Source organism: Callorhinus ursinus, unplaced genomic scaffold, assembly GCF_003265705.2.
Source record: "Callorhinus ursinus isolate GAN/ISIS: 27379988/994484 unplaced genomic scaffold, GSC_fseal_2.0 scaffold32, whole genome shotgun sequence".
NCBI lineage: Eukaryota > Metazoa > Chordata > Mammalia > Carnivora > Otariidae > Callorhinus > Callorhinus ursinus.
In genome coordinates, this window is record NW_027397094.1 from 11,402,170 (window position 1) to 11,429,534 (window position 27,365).

The 27,365-nt window shown below is 44.9% G+C and overlaps 1 long non-coding RNA gene across 2 annotated transcripts; it reads right to left on the minus strand.

Moving 5' to 3' along the window:
- Positions 1–13,054: 13,054 nt before the first annotated feature.
- Positions 13,055–24,365, minus strand: LOC112807893 (uncharacterized). Of its 2 annotated transcripts, XR_012374302.1 has the most exons (5): positions 23,459–24,365; positions 21,721–21,896; positions 20,723–20,875; positions 16,169–16,305; positions 13,055–15,121 (listed from the first exon to the last, which is right to left on the minus strand). It is a non-coding gene; the product is annotated as an uncharacterized lncRNA (long non-coding RNA). The 2 variants fall into 2 exon arrangements; XR_003204187.2 differs by lacking the exon at positions 23,459–24,365 and having other exon boundaries at positions 21,721–23,439.
- Between the last annotated feature and the right edge of the window lie 3,000 nt (positions 24,366–27,365).

The following is a 27,365-nucleotide window of genomic DNA, read 5'->3' on the forward strand; positions in this document are numbered from 1 at the left end:
AAATAATTGTAGTTTACTTCGTGGCTTAGCTCTGAACAGTGTTTAAAAGGTCATATTAAAGTAAAACTCTAAATATTGATCTTACCAAAATTATGATATAAGCAAATATTTTTGGAAGCTGGTGGAGGGGGGCCAAATAGGTGGATGTTCACAATGGGGGAAAAGATGAAAGAGAGACAAATACTCATTTTCTATAATGGACTATAAATTGAAATTATCTAAAGCTAAAAAATCTAGAAATAATCATCCAAAAGTTTAGCGTGTTTAACATGTTGTCTTCTGGGAAAGGGGCTCAAAGGAGAGAAGGAGCAGGAAGTGTTGCCTTCATTAGCAAGCCTTTTAAAATATTTGCTTTTAAACTGTATTGTAAAAAAAAAATGGAATAAAGCAACAACAAAAATAAAAGCAAAAGGTAATGATAGAGCAAGAAATTCTTGGCAGAGGAAATGGCAAGGCCTTGAGTCAACATCACAGAATGTTCTGTTTAAATAAGGCTTGGAGAAGAGGCAAAGAGATGCAAAGAGGAAAAAGCAAAAGGAGATGAGTCTGGGAGTCCTTCTCTCACCTATATTGTGCAGAGCTCCAGGAGAAAGTTGCTCCTGTCCTAACAATGAGAAAAAGCAGGATAGTACACAGAATCCTAACATGTCTTGAATCCAACAGAAAGCTGTGGTTTCAGGGCAATCAAGGGAGCTGAATTTCAAAGAGTTGACAAGCCCCTCCAAGGACAATGGGATATAGTAACTCTTTCACCATTGGAAGAACATGGGAGGAAAAAGAGGCTGTGGTAGAAGTAAGATGAAATCAGCTAAAAAGTGAACCAATTCCTAGAGGCCACGTGTGGCTAGCCCATCAATTTAGAACTGGGAGCCCCAGTCACACAGAAATTTTTCACTCACCCCAAGACTTTTCCATGAACCTCTACTTGGTGCTCACAAGAAAGACTGGAGGTAGCAGAGCAGGGGACCTGAAAGAGCTCCTCTCACTGACACAAATGTGTGGGAGGTGAATGCTGCCTTTGGGGCCAGGCACAAAACATCATCTGCTTCCCCAGATGTTCTTTGCACATGATTCAAAAACCTTAAGCCATGGGAAGCAGCAGCAAATCTTTCTTTCCCTAAGGCTGCTGAGGAAGATGAATGAAACCTGTCTGCTTCTAGGGGAGAGGTAGAAATTCTCCTTCTTGCCCCAGGAATGAGCCAAAGATTTACTGTCTGGAGGAAGGATAGATGCATCAATCATCTGTCCCTAGAGGAGAGGCAGGAAAACTTCACTGACCCTGGGATCCTGCACCAATATATAGCAGGCATCTTGCTATTGTGGGAGAGAGGCAGGAAGCTCTCTCCTGCCCAAGACTTTCTACAGATGCAAGGCAAAGTTTGCCTGTGATGGAAACAGAGATAGGAATTCTAGGAAAGCTCACACCTGAGGCACACAAGTCCTGCCTAAAACTGAGACCGGACCAATAGGACCATGAGAACCTCCCTATACCTTCCTAATAAATTCAGCACTGAGGAATCAACAATAGCCATTTACCAATGGAGAAGAGGAAAGGGTATGGAGAACCCCTGGCTGCTTAGATGTACAAAGATGGCTGAAAGCTGAAAGTGGAGTGAGAACACTGAGAAAAACCCACTGGCAGCCTAACCCTGAAGGAATATGAAGCCACAGTGCACTGAGGATAACAAATAGCAAGAAAACTCGAACTTTGCTCAACGAGATTGACTCATTACCACCACCACCACCACCACCACCACACACACACACATACACCGTAACAAATGAAATAGAGTTTCTATTTCCAGATGTAAATACTGCTTACCTAAGTCTCTACTGTTCCATGAATGATGCCCATCATTCAGTAACAAATTACGAGACACATAGAAAAGCCAAAGGAAATACAACCCATGTGGTCAAGAGACAAAGCAATAAATGGAATCAGATTCAGAGATGATCCAGATGTTGTAACTCTTAGACAAGGACTGGAAAATAACTGTGAATTATATGTTACAGAATCTAGTAAAAAGGACGGACCAATGCGTGAACGTAATTTAAGCAGAGAGACAGACACTATTTTTAAAAAGTCAAACAGAAATGCCAGAAATGGAAAGCACAATATCAGATATCAATAATTTTTGATGGGTTTATTAGACAGAGCAGAGGGAGGAAAATCAGTAAACCTGAATTTATATTTTTAAAAATGATCCAGAATAAAACAGGTAAAAATATTAGGGATATAATGCATGGTTAATAATGTGTTGTATATTTGAGAGTTGCTAAGACAGTAGATCTTAAAAGTTCTCATCATAAGACAAAAAACTGTAACTATGTGTGGTAATGGATGTTAACTAGACTTATCATGGTAATCATTTCATTATATATGCAAATAACAAAATAATTTCATTGTATACTTAAAGTTAACGTAATGTTAAATGTCAATTATGTCTCCATAAAAAAGAAAAACCAACAGAAAAATAAAACAGATTTTACTTTAAATAAAAAGTTAATGGGAAAAATGGATAAACAATTTGAATAGACATTACCCCGAAGAAGATATTTAAAAAGCCAATAATCACATGAAAACACAGTGAACATCATTAGTCATTAGGGAAATGCAAATGCAAATCAAAACCCCAATAAGATACCGCTTCACACCCCCTAGGATGGCTAGAATTAAAAAGACACTAACAAGTTTTGGCAGAACGTAGAGAAATTGGAGCTCTCAGGATTGATGGCAGGAATGTAAAATGGTACAGCCAGTTTGGTAAACAGTTGGAAGTTTCTCAGAAAGTTGAACACAGACTCAGCAATTCTACTCCTATTTTAGGTATATATATATATATATATATATAAAAGAATTGGAAACAAGTGTTCAGAAAAATATTTACAGTAGCATCATTCATATTAATGAAAAGAGGGAAACAACCCAAATGTCCATCAACAAACACATGGATAAACAAGATGTGGTATATCCATGCAATGGAATATTATTCATCCATAAAATAGAAATGAAGTCCTGAACTTCATTCTATTGCTACGTAGAGGGATGCTACAATAGGGATGAACCTTGGCAACATTATGTTAAGTAGAAGAAGCCACTCACAAAGACCACAGATTGTATCAACACATTTATATGAAATGTCTAGAATAGGCAAATTGATAGAGACAGAAAGCAGCTGAGTGTTTACCAGGAGCTGGGGAAAAGAAAGAAGGGAGTGACAACTGGAGGGTTCCTGGTTTCTTTTTGGGTTGATGAAAATGTTTTGGAATTAGACAGGGATGATGGTGGCACAACCTTGTGAATGTACTAAAAATCACTGAATTGCACACTTTCAACAGGCGAATTTTATGGTATGTGAATTATATTTCAATTAAGAAAAAAATTAATGGGAGGAAGACGCTGATAGAGAGAGAGTATAGACAACTACTTTTTCATAAACTTGAAGGATGCTACAATACTGATAAAAGGCAAAGTTTGAAGACAGAGGAGAGAAGAAAACAGATGGAGGAAGGGATGGAGAGGGGTCCCTGAAGAAGCTGATGGGATAGAATCTAGAGCAGCTTTACAGAAACCAGCCACACAGGAAGAATAAAGCTTTCCATTTAGGGGCATGAGAAAAAAAGGATGATGGCTGAAGGTATACAGCTAAGTGGGTATGTAGAAGGTCCAGAAGTTGAGAGGCTTGCCAAGACACCGTAGAGGCTCAACTGGATGGGGGCCTAAGGGGAAGGGAGGCATCAAGGGTAACTGATAAATGCCTCTCGAATTTGGAAACTTAATAACCTGGGCAATACTGGCATGGAAGCAAGATTGATTTGGGGACCTTGATGAGGTCCGTTTTCAATATGTTGACTTCAACACTTTGGCAGGACATCGGGGTGAAATGGTTAGCAAGTGGCTAGAAGTTGAGAATTCCATAAAGCACTCAGAGGTACAGATGGGTTGTGGAAAGGAGATACACAAAGTAACAGCTGAAGTTGTAGGCGTGGCTAATCTCACCTACAGAGACAACAGAGAAAGGAGAGAAGGTGGCCAAGGGTACAAGTCTGAGATATGTCTGCTTCTGGAGATAGGAGATCACAAAGGGACCCATAGAGACAGCAAAAGAGTGGCCCAGAATAAGTAGCATAATAGGAGGGGAAAAGCCTCAGAAAGCCACAGGATAGGAGAGCTTCATGGACAAAAAGGGGTGTGATGGTATAACAGGTTCCCATAGGGATGATAACTACTATAAGGCTATTGAATATTATGAGATCTGCAGTAATCCTGAAGGAACAGTTCTCTAGAAAGAGTACGAGTGCAAGTGAGATCCAGAGTCCTCTCCATGATCAAAGTCTGAGAAAGCTTAGTGCTGGGACCACAGAATACAATTCACTGCTCTTGACTTCTCGTAAGAACAAAGCCAGAGAGCCCTTTCTGGCAAATAATGCTCAACACAGTCTTATAGTATGACTTTTCACCACAGAATAGAGCACACCAGGCATGAATATTCCAGCCTGAAAGCCAGTGTCAGACCAAAAGGCTCTCTGGAATTCCATAAATTGGTATGGCACGGCATTGTTAAAACAGGCTAGGTGCCAAGTGGTCCGGCCCTCTCAATTTCTAGACGACACAAATCCAAATTTTCCACATTTGGGCTAAATTAATTTTCCCAAGGAAATTCTTTGGGTTGGAAGAGCCAGTTCTATAACTAAGGATCTCTGTCTTCTTTACTGCCATCTGTTCCCCCCCAAAATACCACTCACCTTTGTGAAATAACCTCCAATGCTCTTTAGGAAGTGGAAAGCGTAAGCAGTAGAAACGCAATGCCTAGAAAAATCTGCTCCTTAGCCTATCCTGTGGGAAATCTGCTCAGCCTGTTCTGTAGTGGTCTTCCAGTTGCAAAAGCAGATGCTTGTTCATTTGTCATTGATTTGGTAAATCTAGTAGAACATTCCTTTCCTTTCTTTCTCGTGATGATTCTTGCCGCAGTGTGTCAACTGGGATGTTAGTGGATGACAGCATTTATCCAGCAATGACAGTGGTTGCCCTTAACATCAGCCATCAGAAGAAGCTTACTAAATGTTATTTGATGATGGTAAGGCGCAGGAACCATCCACAGCATATATGCCCTTGTCCCTTTTTCCTCGCTGCTCATAATCACAAAGAAGAATCGCATCTACGCACGCACACATATATTTTTAGCTGTCTCGAAGCACTTGGCAAGCTGAAAATTCATGCACCAGACACCTGCGAGGACCATCTTGCAGCTCACGGAAATGCAGCCTGCTCTGAACCAGCATCTGTTCTCCAGTGCAGGGCAATGGCATGGAGGAGCTCAGGGCAGGACCCGAAGACAAATGACTTAGCAAGTGGAGCAGCAGGTGGGATTCTAGGTAGCCAGAACACAAGGAGCAGATGGGAGAAACTGAGCAGCCAAAAAGGGCTTCTGTACGCAAAGTGCTCTGGATTCCTTCATGACCCCAAATGCCTGAAACCTGGAACACATGCCTGTTGGGTCTAGAAATCAAGAAAAAGAAAAGATATTGGGGAAAAAATACACATCACAGTCATCCAATACCAACAGCAAAGTCTACCCGAAGTCCTCTGTGTCTAGAGGGCTGGGTGGCTGGGACATAGGCAACCGACATTCAAGAAAGCCCAGATTCCAATATTTAGAATCAGACTTGCAACTTCAAGGTAGTGACCAAATTTGACTACAGGTAGTCACCAAATACTTGCTGGTTTTGCCATTGTTCAGAGAATGTACCTTTATTGGATTTCACTAGTCCACTCCAGGGGGGACAGTATAAAGGTTCTTATTTGCCCAAACAAATTAGAATTTAAGTCAGAAGGACATCTTAGATCTTTCACCTCATTGTCATGGGCCTGGGACCTCGAGAGACAAGCATGAACAAAAGGGGGTCTTCCTAAGGCCGAAAACAAACACAAACACTCCACCTGTTCTTCTCCCTCCCTCTCCTCTGCCCTGTTCCTCCTTATTCCTCCTGCCCTCCTTTCCTTCCTTCCTTCCTCCCTCAAATGTTTTTATTATAGTTTGCCTTTGACTTCTACACAATTGGATAAACACACTTCTTTTGGGAGTAATTGCTAAAAATAGCAGATCATTTTTGTCCCTGTTAAGTTTTTTTTTTTTTGCAACACTGCATTAAAAGCATGGGCACAATAAAGGAAAGAACTTGTTCATCATCACATCATCCCATCAGCTGTGTATTTTTCCTTGTTGCCTTCCGGTCCTTGTTTATGGGATTGGTACATGCATTGCGCAGAAAGGGATTGTATTTACAGTCAGCCTTTTCCGCATTTTTCCCTGAATTCTGAACCTTCATTCTTTCCCTACTGTATCTGTCCGTCCGGGCCATGCACACCAGAGTACAAACTAGCACCAGCAGGAACTCAGCGGGCTTGGCTCACTGTTTCAGCGTCTGGCATTCTGGAGGCATCCAGTACCCATTTTTTGAATAAATCTAGTCTTTACAATTGTACTTTTTAAAGGCTACCTGGGTTCCATTGAGTAGATCATATGGTTATTTCCTGCCGTCAAGTTGCTTCCAACTTTCCACTCCCCTATGTATAAAAATATATGTATAACAAAATACCAGCCATCATCGTATCTATGGCTTTTTCCCTCCCCTTCACTTATTTCCTAAATATGAAGGTCTCATGTGGGTTGTCCGTGGCTTAAGTGGCCTTAACGTTCTTATACTTCTTTTTTTTAAAGATTTTATTTAATTATTTGACAGACAGAGAGAGAGAGAGAGAGACAGCGAGAGAGGGAACACAAGCAGGGGGAGTAGGAGAGGGAGAAGCAGGCTTCCCGCGGAGCAGGGAGCCCGATGCGGGGCTCGATCCCAGGACCCTGGGACCACGACCTGAGCCGAAGGCAGACGCTTAACGACTGAGCCACCCAGGCGCCCTCTTATACTTCTTGATATGTATTTCCAAATTACTCTTCCAGCAGAGATAGTCTCTCGCCATGGCTAAGCGTGCTTTTTCAGAGAAACTTCCAGCTGCCTCCTAGGGGCAGAGCCAGAACCCTGGGAGATCTCGCTGCTTTCCGTCCTCGGTTTTAAAGAGTAACCAGATGCTTTTCTTGTCCTCTGTGCACGTTCCCAAGCACTTCCTGAAAGCCATCACCTCTATCTTTGGTTTAAATCACTAAGAGGAGGCTAGGAGCTGGATCCCATCTAGGAGCTGACGCTGACAGCAAGTTGGAGTGCAGGGACGCCTCTTGGAGCTCTTGGCTACCACGTGGGTTGAAGGCAGCCTTCACACATCTGCTCCTCGGTTGTGGGACCTCTTCCTCTGCTCCAGCATCGCTTACTTTGCACAAGATGTGTCTGTGTAAAAATTTTGTTTCCCCACCCACTCCTTCTCTGCAGTTGCCCCGTGCCCAGACAGCACCCAGTGCGCTACATCTGCTGGGAGCACATGGGGCATCGGCTCCTAGAGGAAATTCACACAGAACTTACAGTCGAGCCACGTGCAGGCCTTGCCAGTTACCCTGCCACGTGCCCGTTGAGGGGACAGTAGAAGACTCCGGACGCTAGTGGTGGAAGCCCTTGTTCTATTTCTAGAAGCTGCAAGATCATGGGTGAATCACTTAACCACCTACAATCCTCGGTCCCCTTCTCTGTGAAAGAGAGGAAATAACAGCTCTCCTGTTTCTCCTGCTCCTGGTGAGAATCACTGAAACAATGCACATGAACACTTTGCAAACTGTGAAGTGTTACGCAAGGTAGAGCATTGGTGTTACCCTGCAGTACCGACTATGAGGTACACGAGAGACCAGTGGGGTGGCAGACGCCCTTGTTTACCTTCCTACTCGGTCCTTACTCGCTGAGCCCGTTGTGCTCAGGTGGCAGGTAGCTCTGTGGCTGGTGCACAGGCACAGGTCATGACTGATCTCCAGGGGTCGTGGAAATCCCATGCCTTCTTTGCTGCTTTGCAGTAAGCATGTGATCTGATGCAGACTCATGACCCCTGCAGGAAAGCAGAGCAGTGACGGGTGGCTGGCCCTGCGGGAAAGACAGCCCTCCCTGACATAAGGAGAAAGCCACGTGAGGAGAAACCCTCCCCTTTCTCCCTGCTTGGTGTTGCCACATGAGTGCTGGTGCTTGGTGCCACTGGCGCGGGGCACGACAGCTGCTCTCTGGCACCCAGCAAGGGAAAGCCAAAAGCAGCTCGGGTGCTGAGCCAGGGTCCCGACTTGGTTGAACAGTGCATCGACACCTTCTGGAACCGCCAATCTCCAGATTGCTTGTTTTGTGCGATTTGCTACGAAAACCAGTTATTCTCTGAAAGGGACAAGGGGGACGCGCCTGGGGGTGATGCAGTGGTCAGACTGAGCACATCGCGGTGGGCAGGCCTGATTCCTCGTCCTCTGCTTCCGCTCTGCTTTATTGTGGTTCACTCTTAAAATTACAGTAATGAGTACATCTCTGAGGCAAAAGCAAAACCATATATGAATTTAGGAGTGGAAATAAAATATGAAAACTATGTGGCGAGGGGAACGGTGGGCACTGGGGACTGGCAGTGGGCTGGCAGGTCTGCCCCCACCCCCCGAACACAGGGAGGCTAGGACAGAGAACAGGGCGGTGTGGGCACGGCCCTGGGTGCGGGGTAAATATGGGGATTCTGGGGCTTGAGGAGAAACCAGGAGGAGGAGATAGACCTCCCCCCGGCATACTGCCGCCTACCCTCTATCGGGCTTTCCCCAAATGCGGCTCTTACTCCCATGATTAGGCTGGGTAGTTTGCCTTATTACCATAAAAGTTATCAACTTAGCCTTTTGTTTAGGTTTTGTTTGTTTGTTGGTTTCTAATTGGGCTCCACACCCAGTGTGGAGCCCAACTCAGGGCTTGAACTCACAGCCCTGAGATCAAGGCCTGAGCCAAGATCAAGAGCCTGGCACTTAACCAGCCGAGCCATGCAGGCGCCCCTAGTTTTTCACCTTAAGTGCATGGAACTTTACCAAGTGCAATCCGTGGCTCATGACGCATAATCATCACTGGTCCTTACATAACCCCTCTTCCTTTCATGATTTATTTTTATTACATAACAAACACAGCTAAGCCAACCTCACCCGAGACTTAAAAATTTCCCAATGACATGCACCCACCTATGTGCTCATCTACTTCCCCGCCTGCTTCCTGCAGCAAGTTAACACCTTGGATTTTGTGTTTATCGTTCTTATCCTTTTTCCTCTTTGTGTGTGTTTTACCCCATATATTTTTTTTTGAATTTTAAAGTACATCTGTTTAATTATATTATAACCATTAATGCAACATCTGCCTCAATAATTTCATTTCAATAATAAAAAATGATGGCATAATGATGGTTTAAAGCTGGTTCAATTGCAATTTTAGAGGCTTACTTATCAAGAGTGAAAATAGAAGACTATTAAAAAATAGCTAAAAAGGTAACATGTGTCACAGTGCTTAATGTTTCTGTAACTGTTGGTAAGGCTTACATCTAAATTTGATGCAGAATTCTTAATGGCACTGAAATAGTTTTCTCAGCCACATGGTATATACCAGTACTATGAGTCTGGAAGAGACTGGCTATGGGTACCACTCCTTGTCTGCAATTATGACTGTGCAATATCAGCAAGTGCACTTTGTATCTTTTCCAGAAGCATGTCCCCTCGATAAACAACATCCTCCAGACATGTAGCAGCTTAAGTGCCGTGAAGATTCATCCAAGTTGTCTCATGTGGCTGGCGCTAATCTATTTTCACTGTGGTGTGGTAGTCCATTGTGTGGATATGCCACAATTTATCTATTTTCTTGTCAAAGGACATCGGGCTGTTTTCAATGTCTTCATGAAAAGTCTTGCACATGTCTTAATGCACAAGTGCTATAGATTCTCTTGGGTATTTACCTCGTAGTGGAATTGCAAATATGTAGGTATTGCAAGAGACATGATAATGCCAAATTATTTTACAAAATGGTCGCTACATTATTTTCCTACTGGCAAGATAGAGGAGATCCCAATCACCCTTTTATCACTATATTTAGCATTGTCAGACTTAACTTTTGTAATCACATGGGTATAAAATAGGGTCTACTTATGCACATGCTGTAAAATCCCCCGAGGCTTTTACCATCTTTTTATGTGTTTATCGGCCATATGTGCTTTGTCTTAGATAAAATACATTTTTTATGTTTTTTGCTCATTTTTCTATATTGGGTTGTTTTCTTTTTCCTATTGATATGTAGGAATTCTCTCTTACCCTTGAGTAATCTTACTGGTTATTTTTTGTGGTGCAAATATCCTCTCTCTCATCTCTTGCAAGGATAGAATACAATTATTCTCAGAAACAATATATTCTAAATACACATTAAGAAAGACTTCAGTATTTGGTATTGTCAGCTTTTTGGAATTTGGCCACTTTAGTAAGTGTGTGATAGTATCTTGTTTTAATTTGCAATTCCATAATGACGAATAATGTTGAGCAGCTTTTCATATGCTTATTTGCCATCTGTGGATCTTCTTTGGTGAGGTGTCCAGATATTTTGCCCAGTTTTTTTCAGTTGGGTTCTTTGTTTTCTTATTATTGAGTTTTAAGATTTCTCTGTATATTTTGGATACTAGTCATTTTTGCAAGTATTTTCTCCCACCCTGGGTCTTCTCTTTTCATTCCCTTAGCAGTAGCTTTTACAGAAAATTCTTTTAAATTTGAATAAAGTCCAGCTTATCAACTTTTTTCTTCTGTGCATCATGTTTTTGTGTATCCAAAAACTCATCACCAAACCCAAGGTCACTAGATTTTGTTTCCTGTGTTTTCTTCTTGAACTTCGTTAGTTTTGCATTTTGTATTTAGGTCCAAGATGTATTCTGAGTTAATGTGTATGGAAGTTGTACGGTCTGTGTCTAGACTTTTGTTCTTTGGTGTGTGTCTGTGTGTGTGTGTATTTCGGCATATGGTCATGCATTTGTCAGCACTGCTTATTGAAAAGAATATCTTTTCTCCATTGTTTGCCCTTGCTCCTATGTCAAAGATAAGTTGACTACATTTGTGTGGGTCTGTTTCTGGGCTCTCTCTTCTGTTCCACTAATCGAATGGTCTATTCCTTCACCAGTACCACACTATCTGAATTACTGTGGCTTTATAGTATATCTTGATGTCCAGAAGTCAGCCTTCTGTTTTGTCTCCATTTTCAGGAGTGTGTTGGTTGTTCTGGGTCTTTTGCCTTTTCACATAAATGGTAGAATCAATTTGTCAATATCCGCAAAAGAATTTGCTGAGATTTTGATTAAATTGCATGAAATCAAGGGAGAAGAAGTGACATCCTAACAATACTGTCTTCCTATCCGTGAACATCAAATATCCCTCCAGTTCATTTTTTAAAAATATTTCATATTTTATTTTTATCTTGAATTAAAGGAACAGAGCATGAAGTGGAAAGAAATAGCCACTAAGGGGGTGCCTGGGTGGCTCGGTCCGTTGAGTATCTGACTCTTCGTTTCACCTCAGGTCCTAATTTCAGGGTCCTGAGACCAAGCCTCACGTCAGTCCCCGCGCTCAGTGCAGTCAGCTCAGGATTCTCTCTCCCTCTGCCCCTCCCCCTGCTCATGTGCTCTCGCTCTCGCTCGCTCGCTCTCTCTCTCAAATAAATAAATAAAATCTTTTTTTAAAAAATAGCCACTAAGGAGGTGACTCAGGTGGGACGAGACAAACCTCTTCTTTTTAACTACAATTGAGAAAAATACCTTCAAATTAGGGAAGAGGCAGACCTTGCGTCACATGTACAACAAATAAGCAATGACTGGGAGCTCTTTTGATATTTAGACCAAGTGTAGAGTGTATGAATAGGATTATTTCAGCCCTAAAACAAAAGCTCTCTGTTGAAAGAATCTGGTGCACATAAACCGTTGTCTGTTTGGAGTACCTGAAGAACTATAAATGTAAATCATGGTCAAATCTAAAAATTGGTTAAGTTGGACTCATTTTAAAAAGAAATAAAGTGGAAACTTAATTTGCTTATCATTAGTTAGGCCAGTGATCCAGGACTGCATTGGGTGAAAATCTAATTTATCTTAGCAAACTAGGGCGTGGCCATCACTGATAAAATGAGGAAGTAATTTGAAGCAGTTCTTCTTCTATTTGGGTCAAAATATAGTTTGATCTCAATTTTCTAGGTCATTTAAGTAAAAGTTGTCCCTGGGAGTGGAAAATCAGTAATTGCTTCATTTCTCTGTTTTCTATGGTAGGATGATTACACACTGGTATTTCTCCGAAGAAAACATAAGCACAACCTGGATCCAGTTTAGCATTAAGAGTGAATATGTTAATTATTCATTCATTCATTTATTTAGTCAACAAGATTTTATTGAGCACAGCGTGCCAGGCTCTGTTCTAGGCCCAGAAGAGAGGCGTGCTCTGAAGAAATATAGAGCAAAGAAGGGAGACAGAGCTTGGATGGTCAGTTTCATATGGGGTGGTCAGAGAGAGCTCCTCTTACAAGGTGACCTTGGAGCACACACAGACCCACAGGAAGAAAGAAGGGGCACCATGTAGGTACCTGAAGGCAAATGCTTCTAGGTAGAAAAAGACAAGTGCAAACACAGGAGCACCCCTGGGGTTTCTGAGGAACAGCAAGGAAGCCAGAGTGGGGGTCAAAGGATGGAGTGAGGAAGCAATCAAGTCAGAGTGGATGCGGGGGCCAACAGGACCATGTGGGGCCTTGTAGGTCTTGGGGGGACTTCTGGAGGCCTTTGAGCAAGAGACTGAAATGTCTTGATTTCCATTTTTAATATCTTTTTTTTTTTTTTTTAGAGTGCGGGTGGTAGGAGCAGAGGGAGAGGAAAAGAGAGAATCTTTTTCTTTTTTTTGTCTTTTATGCGTGCACTTTAATTCACATAAACGTTGTGTTTTATTTTCTTAATTTTTTTTATTAACATATAATGTATTATTTGTTTCAGGGGTACAGGTCTGTGATTCATCAGTCTTACACAATTCACAGCGCTCACCATAGCACATACCCTCCCCAGTGTCCATCACCCAGCCACCCATCCCTCCCACACCCCACCACTCCAGCAACTCTCAGTTTGTTTCCTAAGATTAAGAGTCTCTTATGGTTTGTCTCCCTCTCTGGTTTCGTCTTGTTTCATTTTTCCCTCCATTCCCCTATGAACTTCTGTCTTGTTTCTCAAATTCCTTATATAAGTGAGATTATATGATACTTGTCTTTCTCTGATTGACTTATTTCGCTTAGCATAATACCCTCTAGTTCCATCCACGTTGTTGCAAATGGCAAGATTTCATTTTTTGATGGCTGCACAATATTCCATTGTATATCTATTCCACATCTTCTTTATCTATTCATCTGTTGATGGACATCTAGGCTCTTTCCACAGTTTGGCTGTTGTGGACATTGCTGCTATAAACACTGGGGTGCATGTACCCCTTTGGATCACTACAATTGTATCTTTGGGGTAAATACCCAGTAGTGCAATTGCTGATCATAGAGTAGCTTTATTTTCAACTGTTTGAGGAACCTCCATACTGTTTTCCAGAGTGGCTGCACCAGCTTGCATTCCCACCAACAGTGTAGGAGGGTTCCCCTTTCTCCACATCCTCACCAACATCTGTCATTTCCTGACTTGTTAATTTTAGCCCTTCTGACTGGTGTGAGGTGGTATCTCACTGGGATTTTGATTTGGATTTCCCTGATGCCGAGCAATGTTGAGCACCTTTTCATGTGTCTATTGGCCATTTGGATGTCTTCTTTGCAGAAATGTCTGTTCGTGTCTTCTGCCCATTGAAGAGAGAGAATTTTAAGCAGGCTCCATGCCCAGCAAAGAGCCCGAAGTGGGGCTTGATCTCATGACCCTGAGATCATGACCTGAGCAGAAATCAAGAGTCGGATGCCTAACCAACTGAGCCACCCTGGCACCCCTTGATTTCCATTTTTAAAGCCTCACTCCTCCCATTACTCCTTAATAGAAGCATTTTCTAACAACTAAAGCTAAAATAGGAGCTCAAAGCTCAGCTCTAACACATGATCTTTTACAGGAACAGGTCAGAGGCAGAGTTAGAGACAAAACGACAGAATGTTCTGGAATATTCCAGAACCTCAGCCATAGGACACTAGTAATGTCCCAATAAATGTATTTCTCTATTAGCATTAGTCTTAGCAGTATTATTTTATTCTTCCATAAGAGGATTTTCATACTCTCTTACTGATAGGGAAAGGGATGCTTGCAGAGCCAACAGCATTTTCCAGAAGCTCTGTAGGCATGGGTTTCTTCTTTCCTCGGTGATTTGGGATATTTGATGGTTTGCCCACAGGAGCTTGAACTCTGAGGATGTAAAAGCAGTAAGTTCAGAGCTTCGGTGGGGATAGTGGATGAACTGTGTCCGTATCACATCATTACAGGTCTTCCTAGGTTCTTAGAGTCCATCAAGACAATAAGCTCTGGATTGGTCAGTTATATGTTCTCAACAGATCAATAGCTTTCACAGGAAAGCAGTCTTCTTTATCCTGAGCCAAGAAGCATAGTCTATGGAATTACACAGACCTAAGTGGCAAGCCTGGTTCTGCCTTATTAACTGGGGGACCTTGACTAAATTACCCAGTCTTGCTGAGTCTTAGTTTTCCCTTCTGTAAAAGGGAAGTTTTGATGATGAACTGAGAACATGCTTGTAAAGCGCTTAGCATAGTGCAGAGTAATAATTAAAAGTCCACACGTGGTGAGTGCTGTAATTATGATTATTATGATCCTTATGAGCTTCCTGCCATCATTCCCATCCATCCATCCATCCATCCATCCATCCATCCATCCATCCTAAGCAATCGCTATCCATGCTGGCTTGTTTTCCACACCTTCAAGGACCCACAGGCCAGTATACCATTGCTATGTCTTTTAGTCTTTCCATAACCCACACTTTTCTGTCACTTCCTAGCTCACATCTTTCTTGGTTGACACCAGTAACCCCCACAAGGGCTCTAGGTTGTGCCTCTGTGGCCAGACAATAGTTAATCTGTTTGGGAGTCTGTTCTTTCAGGGGAGTAAACTGGGTGGAGGACGGAGACTGGGCTTGCAATGAACATATCTAGGGTCTGCAGAAAGGTCTTTGAGACCGAGTGCGGGAACAGAGTGGAGTGTTCTTACCTGCAAGAGATCGGAGATAACAGGGTACTGAACACTAAGTCAGGAGCCTCCTTGAGAGGTCTCTGTGCCCTAGCTTTGGAAAGAACTATATGCTCTGGGGCAGTGTTGCATTTCAATACAAAAGCAGACTGAAAATCAGAAATCAAGAGTCAGACGGATGCTTAACCGACTGTGCCACCCCGGCACCCCAGGGTAGGTAAGTAAGGCTTTTCTGCTGAGCCACTGGGGGCATACACATCAGGAGGGCACCTTCATCTCATCTGAGCTCCAAAGTTTCAAAATAATCCCACTAGCACTTTTCTCTCTAATCCAATATGGTCTAGAGAAAGTTCTAGGAGTTTAGGTGCTTGAGCTGTGATGCAAAGTGTGTGCAAACCTTCCTAACTTACTAATTTATCACAACCACAGGGGCCCACACCCCTCCCCAGTGACATTTTAAGCATTGATGCACTCCACACAGAATTTACAATCAGATTCGCTTTTGTGGTTTTCTCCTCTCTTAGTTTTTACTGGTCACTGACCACCAAACATCCCAGTTTTCTGCAGTCTGTCTTTGATCTCCCTAGTAGCAGGGCCCCCACTGAAGCTAGTACCACCTACACCTACTGTGCTGCTGAATCTCGTCTCATATATTTTTTCTTAAAATGTCAGGTTAGCCTAGACGTAAAGCCAACTTTTGCAGCAGCATCATTAAACTCAGCTCAAAATCCCTTTCTCACTTTCATTCTTTTGAACCAAGGGGCTGCCTCCTCCCCCACACTTCTCCCATCTGACTGGCTTTTTCACGACAGAAAATCATCACTAACGTCAAAGCCCTTCTCCCTTCCTGGGGCTCTTCAGTAGATCCTACTCTGAGAACAAAAAACTTGCTGATTTTATACTCACTGAGAAAGCTTTAACTCTTCCCTTACCAAGTAATATAAAAAATAATGACAACCTGAACTGCAATGCTTTCCTTCTATAAGCGTAAAGCTCTTAAAATTAATATGGGATGAATTTCCATGGGAGTGAGAGAATGGAGGGCATGATACATATCAAGGCACCCACCTTCCTTCTCTTCCTCGGGACCAGGAAAATTGAAGGTGGAGAACTTTACAGAGGAAGCAGAGAGCAAAAGCACCGCCTTTCCTTGGTTTGCAACCAACACCACTGACACATTGACATGGTAGATTTCGCGGAGGATTCTGGGGGTTAGGGCAAGGGTTTACATTGTAAGCCAGGTCAGCAGATAATTTAGAGTGGAGTGTTAGACATCCCTGTCCTTTGGAGTTCCTCAGCTGTCCCTTCCTGAGTGGCCCCTTCTCCGCTGGTGCCAGGATTCTGGCATGGTTCTCGGCCCCTTCTCTCTCCCCAGACACCCCCTAGCTCCCTCCCACCAGCTTCCTGAAACCTTTGCTCAGAGACTTTCAAACGTCTTGCAGCTCCCTTAGCCTCCCTTAGCCCATGTTTTTACATTTGTGGCACACAGGGTGTCCTTCTCCCAGCTTTCATGGCCTCCCCCTCTTCTACCAGAAAGAGGGAGGAGAGAGCCCTAAATGTTTGTGATTGACAAAAGCCAGGAAAGCAAACTAGGCCACTGATCTTAGCAGTGAGATGGGGGATGATATCAGAAAATGAAATTCTTTCTATCGTCACTGTGACCATCAGCGTGACCTCTCCCCACCAGTGTGCCGTGGTGGGCCCTGTTGGCCAGCAAGGTGAGGCAGCTAGGCTCACAACTGAGTGGCTGGGCACTCGCTCCTGCTCACCCACAGTGGCAGATGGCAGAGAGAATCCCACTGAGTGTGTGAATCCCAGGAAGGAAGGAAGGAGGGAGGGAAGGAAGGATGGATGGATGGAAGGAAGGAAGGAAGGAAGGAAGGAAGGAAGGAAGGAAGGGTATTCAGCATCTCAGGGAGGCACTGGACACAGAAGAGAAAAAGTGCACAGCAGAATAACACCTCTTACAAAGGGCCATGAACCAGAGAATCCTGACGATTCATGATAAGAAACTTTTCCTTTTCTGAAACCTTGGCATCTTGGGGCTGTAGGAAGAGAGTCCTGGCAACAAAGTCCCTGAGTACAGCAGGTGGGGTAGATGCTGCTGAGGGATGTGCCCCTTCCTGTTGGAAATTTGGGCAAACTGAAAATCAGTGGGAGACAGGTAGTTTGGTTCTCTACCTACAAATCCTGACCTGTACATAGTGGGGTCCTCCACCAAACTATCCCTTGGGTCACCGTGTCCCAATCCCACGGCATCGCCTGTGTGCCTCCTAATTACCCCAACGGGAGGGGAAGGCTGGCCTGGACACCAGCAGAGAGTATACGGGAATTCTCCCTACTGCCCTCACAACTCCTCTATTAATCTGAAATTATTTCAAAATTTCATTTAAAAATCAAAAGTCGTTATTTTACTGCTCAAAACCCCCATGGGATTCACATTGCACCCTGGGTAAATCCTTATCATGGCCTCCTGGGTCCTGTACGGTCTGGGCCACCTCTCTTTTTGATCTTATCTCCTTGCTCTCTCCCTCTTTCTTTTTTTTTTAATTTTTTATTGTTATGTTAATCACCATACATTACATCATTAGTTTTTGATGTTCTCCCCCTCTTTCTAACTCTTCTTGTTTCTACTGGCCTTCTTACTGTTCCTCAAACCTCAGAGCCTCTGTCCTGCAGGCTCCCTCCACCTGGCACAGTCACATCTGCAGACGGCTTGTCCCAGGGCTGGATCCTAGGGACGTTCTATTTTTAATTTTTTGAGGATCCTCCATACTGTTTTCCACAATGGCTGCACCAATTCACATTCCCACCCAACAGTGCACAGGGTTCCCTTTAGTCCGCACCCTCGCCAACACATTATCGCCTGTCTTTTGTTTTTCTTTTTTCTTTCTTTCTTTTGAGAGAGAGAGAGAGAGAGAGAGAATCTCAAGCAGACTCCATGCCCAGTGTAAAGCCCGACAGGGGGCTTGATCTCGTGACTCCGAGATCACGACCTGAGCCAAAATCGAGAGTCGGACACCTAACCAACTGAGCCACCCAGGCGCCCCTACCTCCTGTCTTTTTATGACAATCAGGCCCACAGGTATAAGACGATCACCTCATTGCGGTTTTGATCTATGTTTCCCTGGTGATTACTAATGTTGAACATCTTTGCCCAGACCTGTTGGCCATTTGTAGTATGTTTTCTTTGGAAAAAATGTCTATTCAGTTCCTCTGCTCTTTTTTTGATTGGATTGTTTGGGTTTTTTGCTATTGAGTTGTACGAATCCTTGTATATTTTGAACATTAACCCCTGACTGGATTTGCGGTTTGCAAATATTTTCTCCCATTGCATAGATGCCTTTCCACCACATCTGTGGTGTTGGTTGTGGTGCGACAGCAAACAAATATACCTGCATAGTCACCCCGTGGGCTTCTCTTCCCCATAAGACAGTTAAACTCAGAAGAGTTTCACATCTGCTTTCTAGCTACATTTTCTTCCCTGGTAGTCTAGTTTATTCCAATTTCCTTAAATACCGTCTACATCTTGGTGACTGGCAAATTCTTCTCTTCAACCCCAACAACGCCTCTCAGTACCAGATGTATATATTCGACAGCTTGCTTTACCTCTGCACTTGGAGAGAATGTGCAAAGCAGAACTCTGATTTCCTATCCTGCAAACCTGTTTCTCCCCTTGTCTTCCTCGCCACGAGAGAGGCACCTTGCTGAGGGTGGGTTCTGCTCTCTCTCTCAACTCAGCTAGTTGCTGAAGCCAAGAATCTAGGTAACATCCTGGGCTCCTCCGTCCTCTCATTCTGCCCACCCCAACATCCCACCATTTGTATGTCCTGCCAATTCTACACCCAAAATATAACGAGCCTCGGCCCACTCCCGCCACCCCATGGCCACCACCTGGTCCACGCCCCCATCATCTCCTGGTGATGCAGTAAGTTCCTGTTGCCACTCTGGTCCCTCAAAGTCTAAGTTTTCCATATATATCCAGACGGATCCTTTAAAAGTACAATCAGACTGTGGCCATTCCTGCTTGGGAAGCTTTGCTAGCTGCCCCTGGTGCTCAGAGAAAAGTTCAAGTCCCTAACCTATGAGAGAGTCCAGCCCAGCCCGGCAGCTCCCTTGTCCCTCGTCATCTTTTGCTGCTCTGCCCTTTGCTCATCACACTGCCAGGCTAGTGAGACCGTGATAATTTCGGAAACATGTCAAACTGTTCCCCCACTTTGCACCCCCACGTCCTGCCACCTGGGCTTGGCGGGCTCCAGCTCTCCCTTTGGTCTTGGCACCCTGAATGTCCCCCCTCCTCAGAGGTGCCTCCCTGACCGCTCTCAGAAACTCCCGAGCCTCAGCCTGTGTGGATCCATCATAGTATTGATCACACTGCTGTTTGTCTGTTATGTATTGTCTGTCTCTCCCTCTCGAATGAAGGTTCTGTGACAGTGGGGCCACATCAGCTTGTCGGCAGCTATGAGAAATGCCCGTACCCCTTCCCCCAAAAATCACTGAGTGCATCGATGAATCAATACTCGGCCCCTTGGACCCTTCAGCCTGGCTGACAGCAGGCTTCCATACCTTGAGTTTGGGGAATAGGAAGTTAGGTTCTCTCAGGAAAATCCAGCACTGATTTGTGATCTCGAGTAAATCACTTCACTTCTCCCATTGCTCACTTCTTTCCCATGAGATGCTTCTTACCTAACTCTGCTCAGACGGATGGGCCCCGTGCCAATGAGGCAGGTCAGGCGGGAAACAGAGCCTCATCCTCATGGATGCAAGACGTTTGTTTGCAGGCACTTCCTGTGCGATGACTCTATTTATTCTAGAATCAGATTTAAGAATGCTGCCAGGAGGGCCCTCTGTTCCACTGCCATCGGTGATCCTAACTGCCTGAGTTGAAGCTATGGGGCAGGAAAACAGCACCATTTCTGGGTCCCAGAGCTGTTGTTCTTGAAGATTTCTGCCACTGAATTCTCTTGTCAAAGAGCTCAGTATTGAGCCACCTTCCTGGTATGACACAATCAGAATGCTGCTCAGCTCATCGAACGTGTCACAGGACACAACAAAACAAGGGGACATGTCTTCTACGAAGGGCTCCGGATTGTGAATGAACCAGTACTTCCAGAAAAGACAGTAGATTGCACACACAGCTGTATCAAGGGCACATCATCAGCCAGAGAGAGGAGGTAAGAAACACCCAGCTGAGCATGACCAGGCCTGCTGTACCCCTTAAATGGAACGGATTGATTTCCTGCCCAAGACACAGTCACAAGCCCAGAAAATCTTCACTACGGGTGACATGTGCCTGAAGGACACAGTATGAGAAGATGCCATTAGAGAAAATGTTAATATAGAGAAAGATATTTTCCTTCTCCTTTTTCTTCTCACTCTTTCAGAGATATCTCTTGGGGGAATAACCCTGCAGCTATTCATTCCTGGATTCAGACCAATCATATGACTGTATGAAATTAAGATCCTCAAGCACAGAGAAGAAGATCGGCCCTGGATAAGGTCTTCGATCTACAAGTAGGACTTTGAATCATTGATTTCAAGTTCCTATGAACGGAACGTGATGTGTGAGTCCCTTGCATTCATGGAGACGTGATCTCCAGTTTTGAATGTCTTAGTACCTACCTTCCCACGCCAAAGCGCGTCCCCAGAAGCAGTAACCTCTGTTCCTTGAGCTTCTTGACTGTGCTGAGCCACTTCCAAATGGTGAGAGAGGACTTGAGCTCAATTATCAGGGTTTTGTGCTGAGATCAGGCCTTCTAGTCCCTGGAACGCTTCCTGAGAAAAGAAAACTACTTTGAAATTCTGCTCAAAATTAGCTCTGAGACGTCACCTAGGGATAATACATTCAGTTAGGTAAACACATTTCTCTCCGGAGAGAGTCAAGTATAGTAGACCTTTTTGTGAATTACTTTGCCCAGACACTCAGTCACACATTTATTCAATGCGTATTTATTACCCTCCAAGGCAGCGATCCGTAAGTAAATGGAGTCATAAAGCTCAGGGAACAGGAGGCTTGGCTTGAGCTTTCTGGAAGGCCTAGACATTGTGGGGACTTTGACTGGCTCACTGGATGGCCTGAAAGCAACGGTAATGGAGAGAAGGAAGGAGGAAGAAGGAAAAGAAAACAGGGAAGGGGGAAAGCATCCAGTCAACCGGCCATTTTCCTGGAGCCCCAGCAGAGCCCCAGTGCCAATGAATGGCATTGCCAAGTTTGTTCCTATTTGCTCTCCATAGCCACATGCTCTCATGTAGGGAAACTGCCTGGTTTATGGATAAACCAAAAACTTAGGACTTTTTGTTAGTTTTCAGGTCTACAAGTAGGACCTTCAGGTCATTTATTTCAAGTTCCTGTGAACTGAACACCCTCCATGAACCACCCTATGGTAACGACAAGTGCCATGATGGCAGCAGCTGATGCCACAAACATATGGAGCACTGTGTCCACATCCCTCTGAATCTTCCTTAGGGGAAGACCTACGTTGCTTTCCGCGGCCTCCAGCACCCACACGATCTGGGCCCTGCTACCTGGCTGGCCTCTTGCCATACCGTTCTCCTCGTCCACCGATCCCCACCCACAGTGGCCTATCTGCTCCTTGAACACAGCCACGTTTTTCACTCACCGCAAATGATTGTTCTTGATATACCTCCCGGCCTTGGCACTCTTCCCCAGATCCTGACAATGCCAGCTCTTCTGCACTCAGGTCTCCGTCCTAATGTCACTTCCCGAATTTTCCACTTCTGGAAGTGGTTCTCCCCCCAAGAACAGCTAGGAAGACTGGTGTAGCTGTAACAACATCTGTTTGGAGGGACCAGAGAGCTATGAAAGCAGCAAGGAATTGCAGTTCTAAGAAAGAAAGGAGGCCAAGGGGTGAGCCTGGTGCCTGGGAGAACTTGTCCTCAGAGGCGTACGCAAATTCTGAACGTGGAGGCCTAAGGCCTGAAAAACTGAGCGGAGTTCTCCACACAGCAAGAGACTATGGGTTTCATCATGCCATTTATATGTGAAATCTAAAAAACAAACCAAATGAAAAACAAACAAAAAGCAGAATCAGACCTAGAAATACAGAGAAGCAGCTGATGGTTGCCTGAGGGAAGAGAGGCAGGGGGTGGGGGTGGGGGTGGGGGCTGGATGAAATGGGTGAAGAGGAGTGGGAGATACAGGCTTCCAGTTATGGAATGAATAAGTCATGGGAATAAAAGGTACAAGCATAAAGAATATGGTCGATGATATTGTAATGGCATGGTATGGGGACAGATGGTAGCTTTGCTTGTAATGAGCAGAGCATAACCTATAGAATTGTCAAATCACTATGTCGTATACCTGAACTGTGTGTGCTATACTTCAAACTGTGTGTCAATTATACTTCAAATAAAAAGAGAGAGACAGAGAGAGACAGAGACACCATGGGTTTCAGAAACAGCAGAGGAGGGAAGCCCAGGAAAATATCCAAGGCTATCATTTGCCTTGGAAATAAGTGTGAACCAACAGACCAGCCCTGTCAGGGTCTGAAGCTCAATTTCAAATAATCTAAATCCTTGATTGAATTAAGGCAATCTGGAATTGTGAGTGTTTGTAGCCTAGATGACTGCCAGAAGCAAAAGTGCATCCTCTCTGGAAGAATATCACAGCATCAAAAGCCTCAAATGATCTCTGCAGATGTTCATATACAATATCCGGCACTCATTAAGACATAATTAGGCGTGGAGAAGATAAAACATGACCAAAAATGAAGACAAAAATAGACAATAGAAACAGACCCACAGCAGGTCCAGATCATAAAGCAGACCCAAACTTCAAAATAACCATGACAAACATGTTTAAGAAATAAAAGGGTGAAGGATTTTGATGGATAACTGGAAATTTCTGTTAAAAATTATAAAAGATGAACCAAATGGAAATTCTGGTGTGGAAAAACATCATCATTGAAATGAAGACCACACTGGATGGGTTTAATATCAGATTAGATAGAGCACAAAAGAAAATATGCAAACTGGAAGCTAGGCCAGAAAAAAATAGATGAAGGAGAGACCCAAAGATGGAGAAAGAAAACAAGAGACAAAAGACATTGTGAAAAGTTCTGACATTGTCCAACCTGTGTCGGAGAATGGGCCCAAATTGATACCACCTTACTGACGAGAATCGATGGCTTCGTGTGTGCATGCGCACGCATGTCCACATCACAGTTCAGCATCTTTAGGAGCAAGGTTGTACTGACCTCAAGATTTTATATGTAGGAACATGGTGACATTACGTCCCTGCCAGATTTACACCCTCCTGGATATATGCAGGGATCCCCACCCAATCCCCCACTCCTGCCCCCCCCCCCCCGCCCCTCTGATGTGTGTCACCCTCGTTACCACTCCCTGTGTCTTCCTCCATTCTTCTCTCATTTGGTGATGCTTGCTGGGGTAGTCATTAGGATTGGAAGTCAGCTGTGAGCCAGTGTTGCCATGGTAGTGACACGTGACAGCCGCATCTATTTTGTGTGGGAGCTTGAAGACCCGGTGCTCAATAGAAACTTCGTGCATGTTCTTATCTTCTTGCCTCAAAGTCAAGATGGAGCCTCCACGGGCCCAGTTCCTGTATGTTCACAAGAGACAGAGCTGCCGGCTGGTCTGCGAAGAACAATCAACGTGCCTGAGAAATGAACTTGTGTTGTTTGAAGCTGCGGAAACAGTGGGGCTCTTTGTCACCAGCATGTAACTCCGCCCATGTGTCCCCGCACAAGGTCTGCTTTTCACCATCTACTTCCTATTTCAATCCCGGCACCAGGAGACCTTTGCTTCCTTTCTTTCTCTCGGGCAACAGAATCTTAGTTTCCCCTTAGCTTCTCTGTATCTATTCTTCTTCCCTCTTTCTCTTGGCTGAAGGTGGTGGCCTTCTTTATCTCTGAGAAAGCACCTTTTATCCCGACAGCTGCAGCTCAACACAGCAAGGGAAGTTTCTCAGCAAATGACTACAAATCACGTCCTAGGGAAGGAGCTACCTCCCTCACCTCTCTGACGGCCTGAGGCCCGCAGTCTTCTCTGAACTTCCGTCATTCTGCCCCGGCAGCAACGATTCCCACTGCAGACAGATGGAGAAGCTTCCCCGGGTCTTGTCTGACCGCGGAATTCAGCAGGTGACTCCCACTGGCAAAGCCTGCAGTTCCTTATGGATTCTGGGCCATTCCCTAGCAGGCTGTTTGCAGGCTGCAAATGTAAACAACAGGCTTTGGATTATAGCTCGAGAGCTGTATAAAAACTAAGAAGAAAGCAGTGCTTATGATGATGGCCTGGATGTGGTGAGCCTCATTTCCTGCGAACAAGGACAGAGAGGCTGGAGCAAAATATTTCCTCTATTGTTTTTAATGCACAAAATCAGCTGCGAGTGTGTGTGTGTGCGTGTTTAGATATGAAAGGTCCTTCCTCTCAGATTAGCAAGAGATAAGGAAATCCCTCCTGATTCGCAAGCTAAAATTATTTTTCATTTGTTGAGTATTTTGTTTCTAAAAGCTCCGACAGATCTCTGAATTCAAAGGCTGCAGTGGTGAAGGTGTTTGTGCATGCGTGTGCACGCGTGCGGACGGACACACACACACACACACACATTTTCTTCAAGCAGAGTGATGATGAAAGTTTCTGTCCCTCCCAGGCACAGAAGGATGAGTCGGAAATATCATTTGGAGAAACCCCGTCTCTCCAGGGGACAGGTGGAGTCCTGACGCCCTCTCTGAAGGACACTGGTCGCTGCTGGGCTCAGTTGGCTGTTTTCTGCCAACAACGTAGCCAGATTCTAGCACTGAGTCTCTGAGTGACCCAAGGCAAGAACCGGGTTCTTTTTACAAAAAGCTAAAAAAAAAAAAAATCCCCTTTCTCTCTTGCTTCCCCCACAAACCACAGCAGGTAATTTATCTCCACTGCTGGCTGCAGCTGGAGCAGGGCTGGCTCCCCGACTCGGAGAAGTGGCAGCCGGTTCAGGGCTGTGCCCTTCTGCTGAACACTTTGGAGTTCTTCCTTTCTCAGACTCACATAATGCCTCTCCCTGTAGTACTCAACAGTTGGCAAGGCTGGTGGCTCAATTCTCCAGGCAGGGCTGAAACAGCTGCTGTCCAAGGAACTATTTAAAAAATACTGGTGTTCCTTAGAGGCAGGGAGGTGAGAGTGGCTTATTTCTTTGGAATCCGGGAAGAAAATGAAATGCAGTCCATCTACCCAGCGCCAGCCGTGTTTCATGGGCAGAGCAGGTGGCTGCCTCTATGTTGGTCTGTGAAGGGTGCCAAGAAAATCCCCAGCCAAAAATCCACCCCCCCCACACCCAACTGGTCATGAGATGCTAGAATCTACCATCCTGTATCCAGTCCTCCTTTCCTCTATGATTCCTCCTTCAGCATCCTCGCCACCAATGCAAGCAACTTTAGAAGGAGGAGATCGTTGATTCTTAACTCTTTGCTATGGGCTGCATTGTGTTTTCCGAAAGTCTTACGTTGAAGCTCTAACCCATAGAGGCCCAAAATGTGGCCATGTTTAGAGAATGGACCTTTAAAGAAGTAATTAAAGGGACGCCTGGGTGGCTCAGTTGGTTAAGCGTCTGCCTTCGGCTCAGGTCATGATCCCAGGGTCCTGGGATCGAGCCCCACATCGGGCTCCTTGCTGAGCAAGGAGCCTGCTTCTCCCTCTGCCTGCCTCTGTCTCTCTTTCTCTGATAAATAAATAAAATCTTTAAAAAAATAAAGAAAGAAAGAAAGAAGTAATTGAAGTTCAACGACATCTCATGGTGGGTCCTAATCCAATCCGACTGGCATCCTCATGAGAAGAGGACATTTGGACACATAAAGAGATGTCAGGGGTGTGTAAGCACAGAGAAAAGACTTTGGGAAGGCCGCCATCTGCACACCAAGGAGAGGGAGGGGCCTCAGAGGAAACCAACCCTGCCAGCACCTTGATCTTGGAATTCCGGCCTCCAGAACTGAGAAAAAATAAGGTGCTGTTGTTTAATCTATCCGGTCTACAGTATTTTGTTATGGCAACTCTAGCAGACTCATACACACCTTAATGTAAATTAGTTTATCCAATCCTCTGCTCTTTGTCAATTAGTGGAGGTTTGGAATAGAAATGAGGAATAGGTTCTTCCCAAGAAGGGAAAGGTCTGGAGAAAATTCCCGAAGAATTATGGGAGCCGAGCACATGGGAAGAATGGTGTGATGGATTGGGAGGAAGAGCTCGGGAACAGGAAGGAGGAAGGTCGTTAGACCACTTATATCTGCTACTTATGTAGGATTATATGGTTCCAAAGTGCTTTCACATTCCACATTTTATCCTGATGACTGTGTAAGGGAGATACATTCTCCATTTCTGAATCTCAGAAAAGATGGGTCAATTGCTCAAGGTCACCTACAGAGCCTAGACTCAAACCCGATTCCATTGAGACGCACTAAAGACAATGTCTCTGGCTTCCCAAGTTTGCTGTGGTCAACCCTGTGCACGTCACTCTCTCCGCCACTATGCAGCTTCCTCTGGCCAGTGCGAGCTGGACTTCCCCAGGAACAAAGGGCCAAACCACTCCTAACCCCCCAGTTTTCCACTGCAACCTCTCCCACAACTGAGACTCCCTTTGGGGCCAGAACTGTGTCTTGGCCCCCTCTGAAGCCCTCGCCACACCTGAGGGAGAAGCCTTATCTAGGAGCAGAACATCTGCTGGTTGAACCAATATGACTCCACTTTATTTTTTGCAAAAGCCAGGTCTGGATTAATCCAAGGCACATGCAAGGACTTATTCCAAAGATCCTTCAAAATGGAGTGAAAGGCACTAACCTGAACACGGGGGGCCCCTTTGTCAAGCAGGGCAGCCAGCTGCCGTCACCGAATCCAAGGGCAGTAGCTAACCTAAAATCACACCCGGGGGCCGCTGATGACACCCAGACCTGCCCTACCACGGGTTTGGGAAGAGGAATGGTGAGCGGCCAAGGAAGTCTCGGTGCCACGGAAGAACAAGGGTCAGAAGCCAGAAAGTTCTGTGCAAACTGCTGCAAGGACCGCTGGGAGCGGGGCGCAGACCCTGTAGAGAAGCAACGGGCAAAACCTGGCCTAGGAGTTCAGGGACCCAATCCCCCCAGGCTGGGCTGAGGGGCTGGATCCCCGCCTAGCGGGGAAATGGGCTGGAAACCGGCAGCCACAGCTATTCCAGCAGATACGAAGGAAGGAAAGGAGGGAGGAGGGAAGCCGCTGTTCTCCCTCCCTGTGGCCCGGACGCATCTGCTGAGCGAGGCCCTCCCCTCCCCTTGTC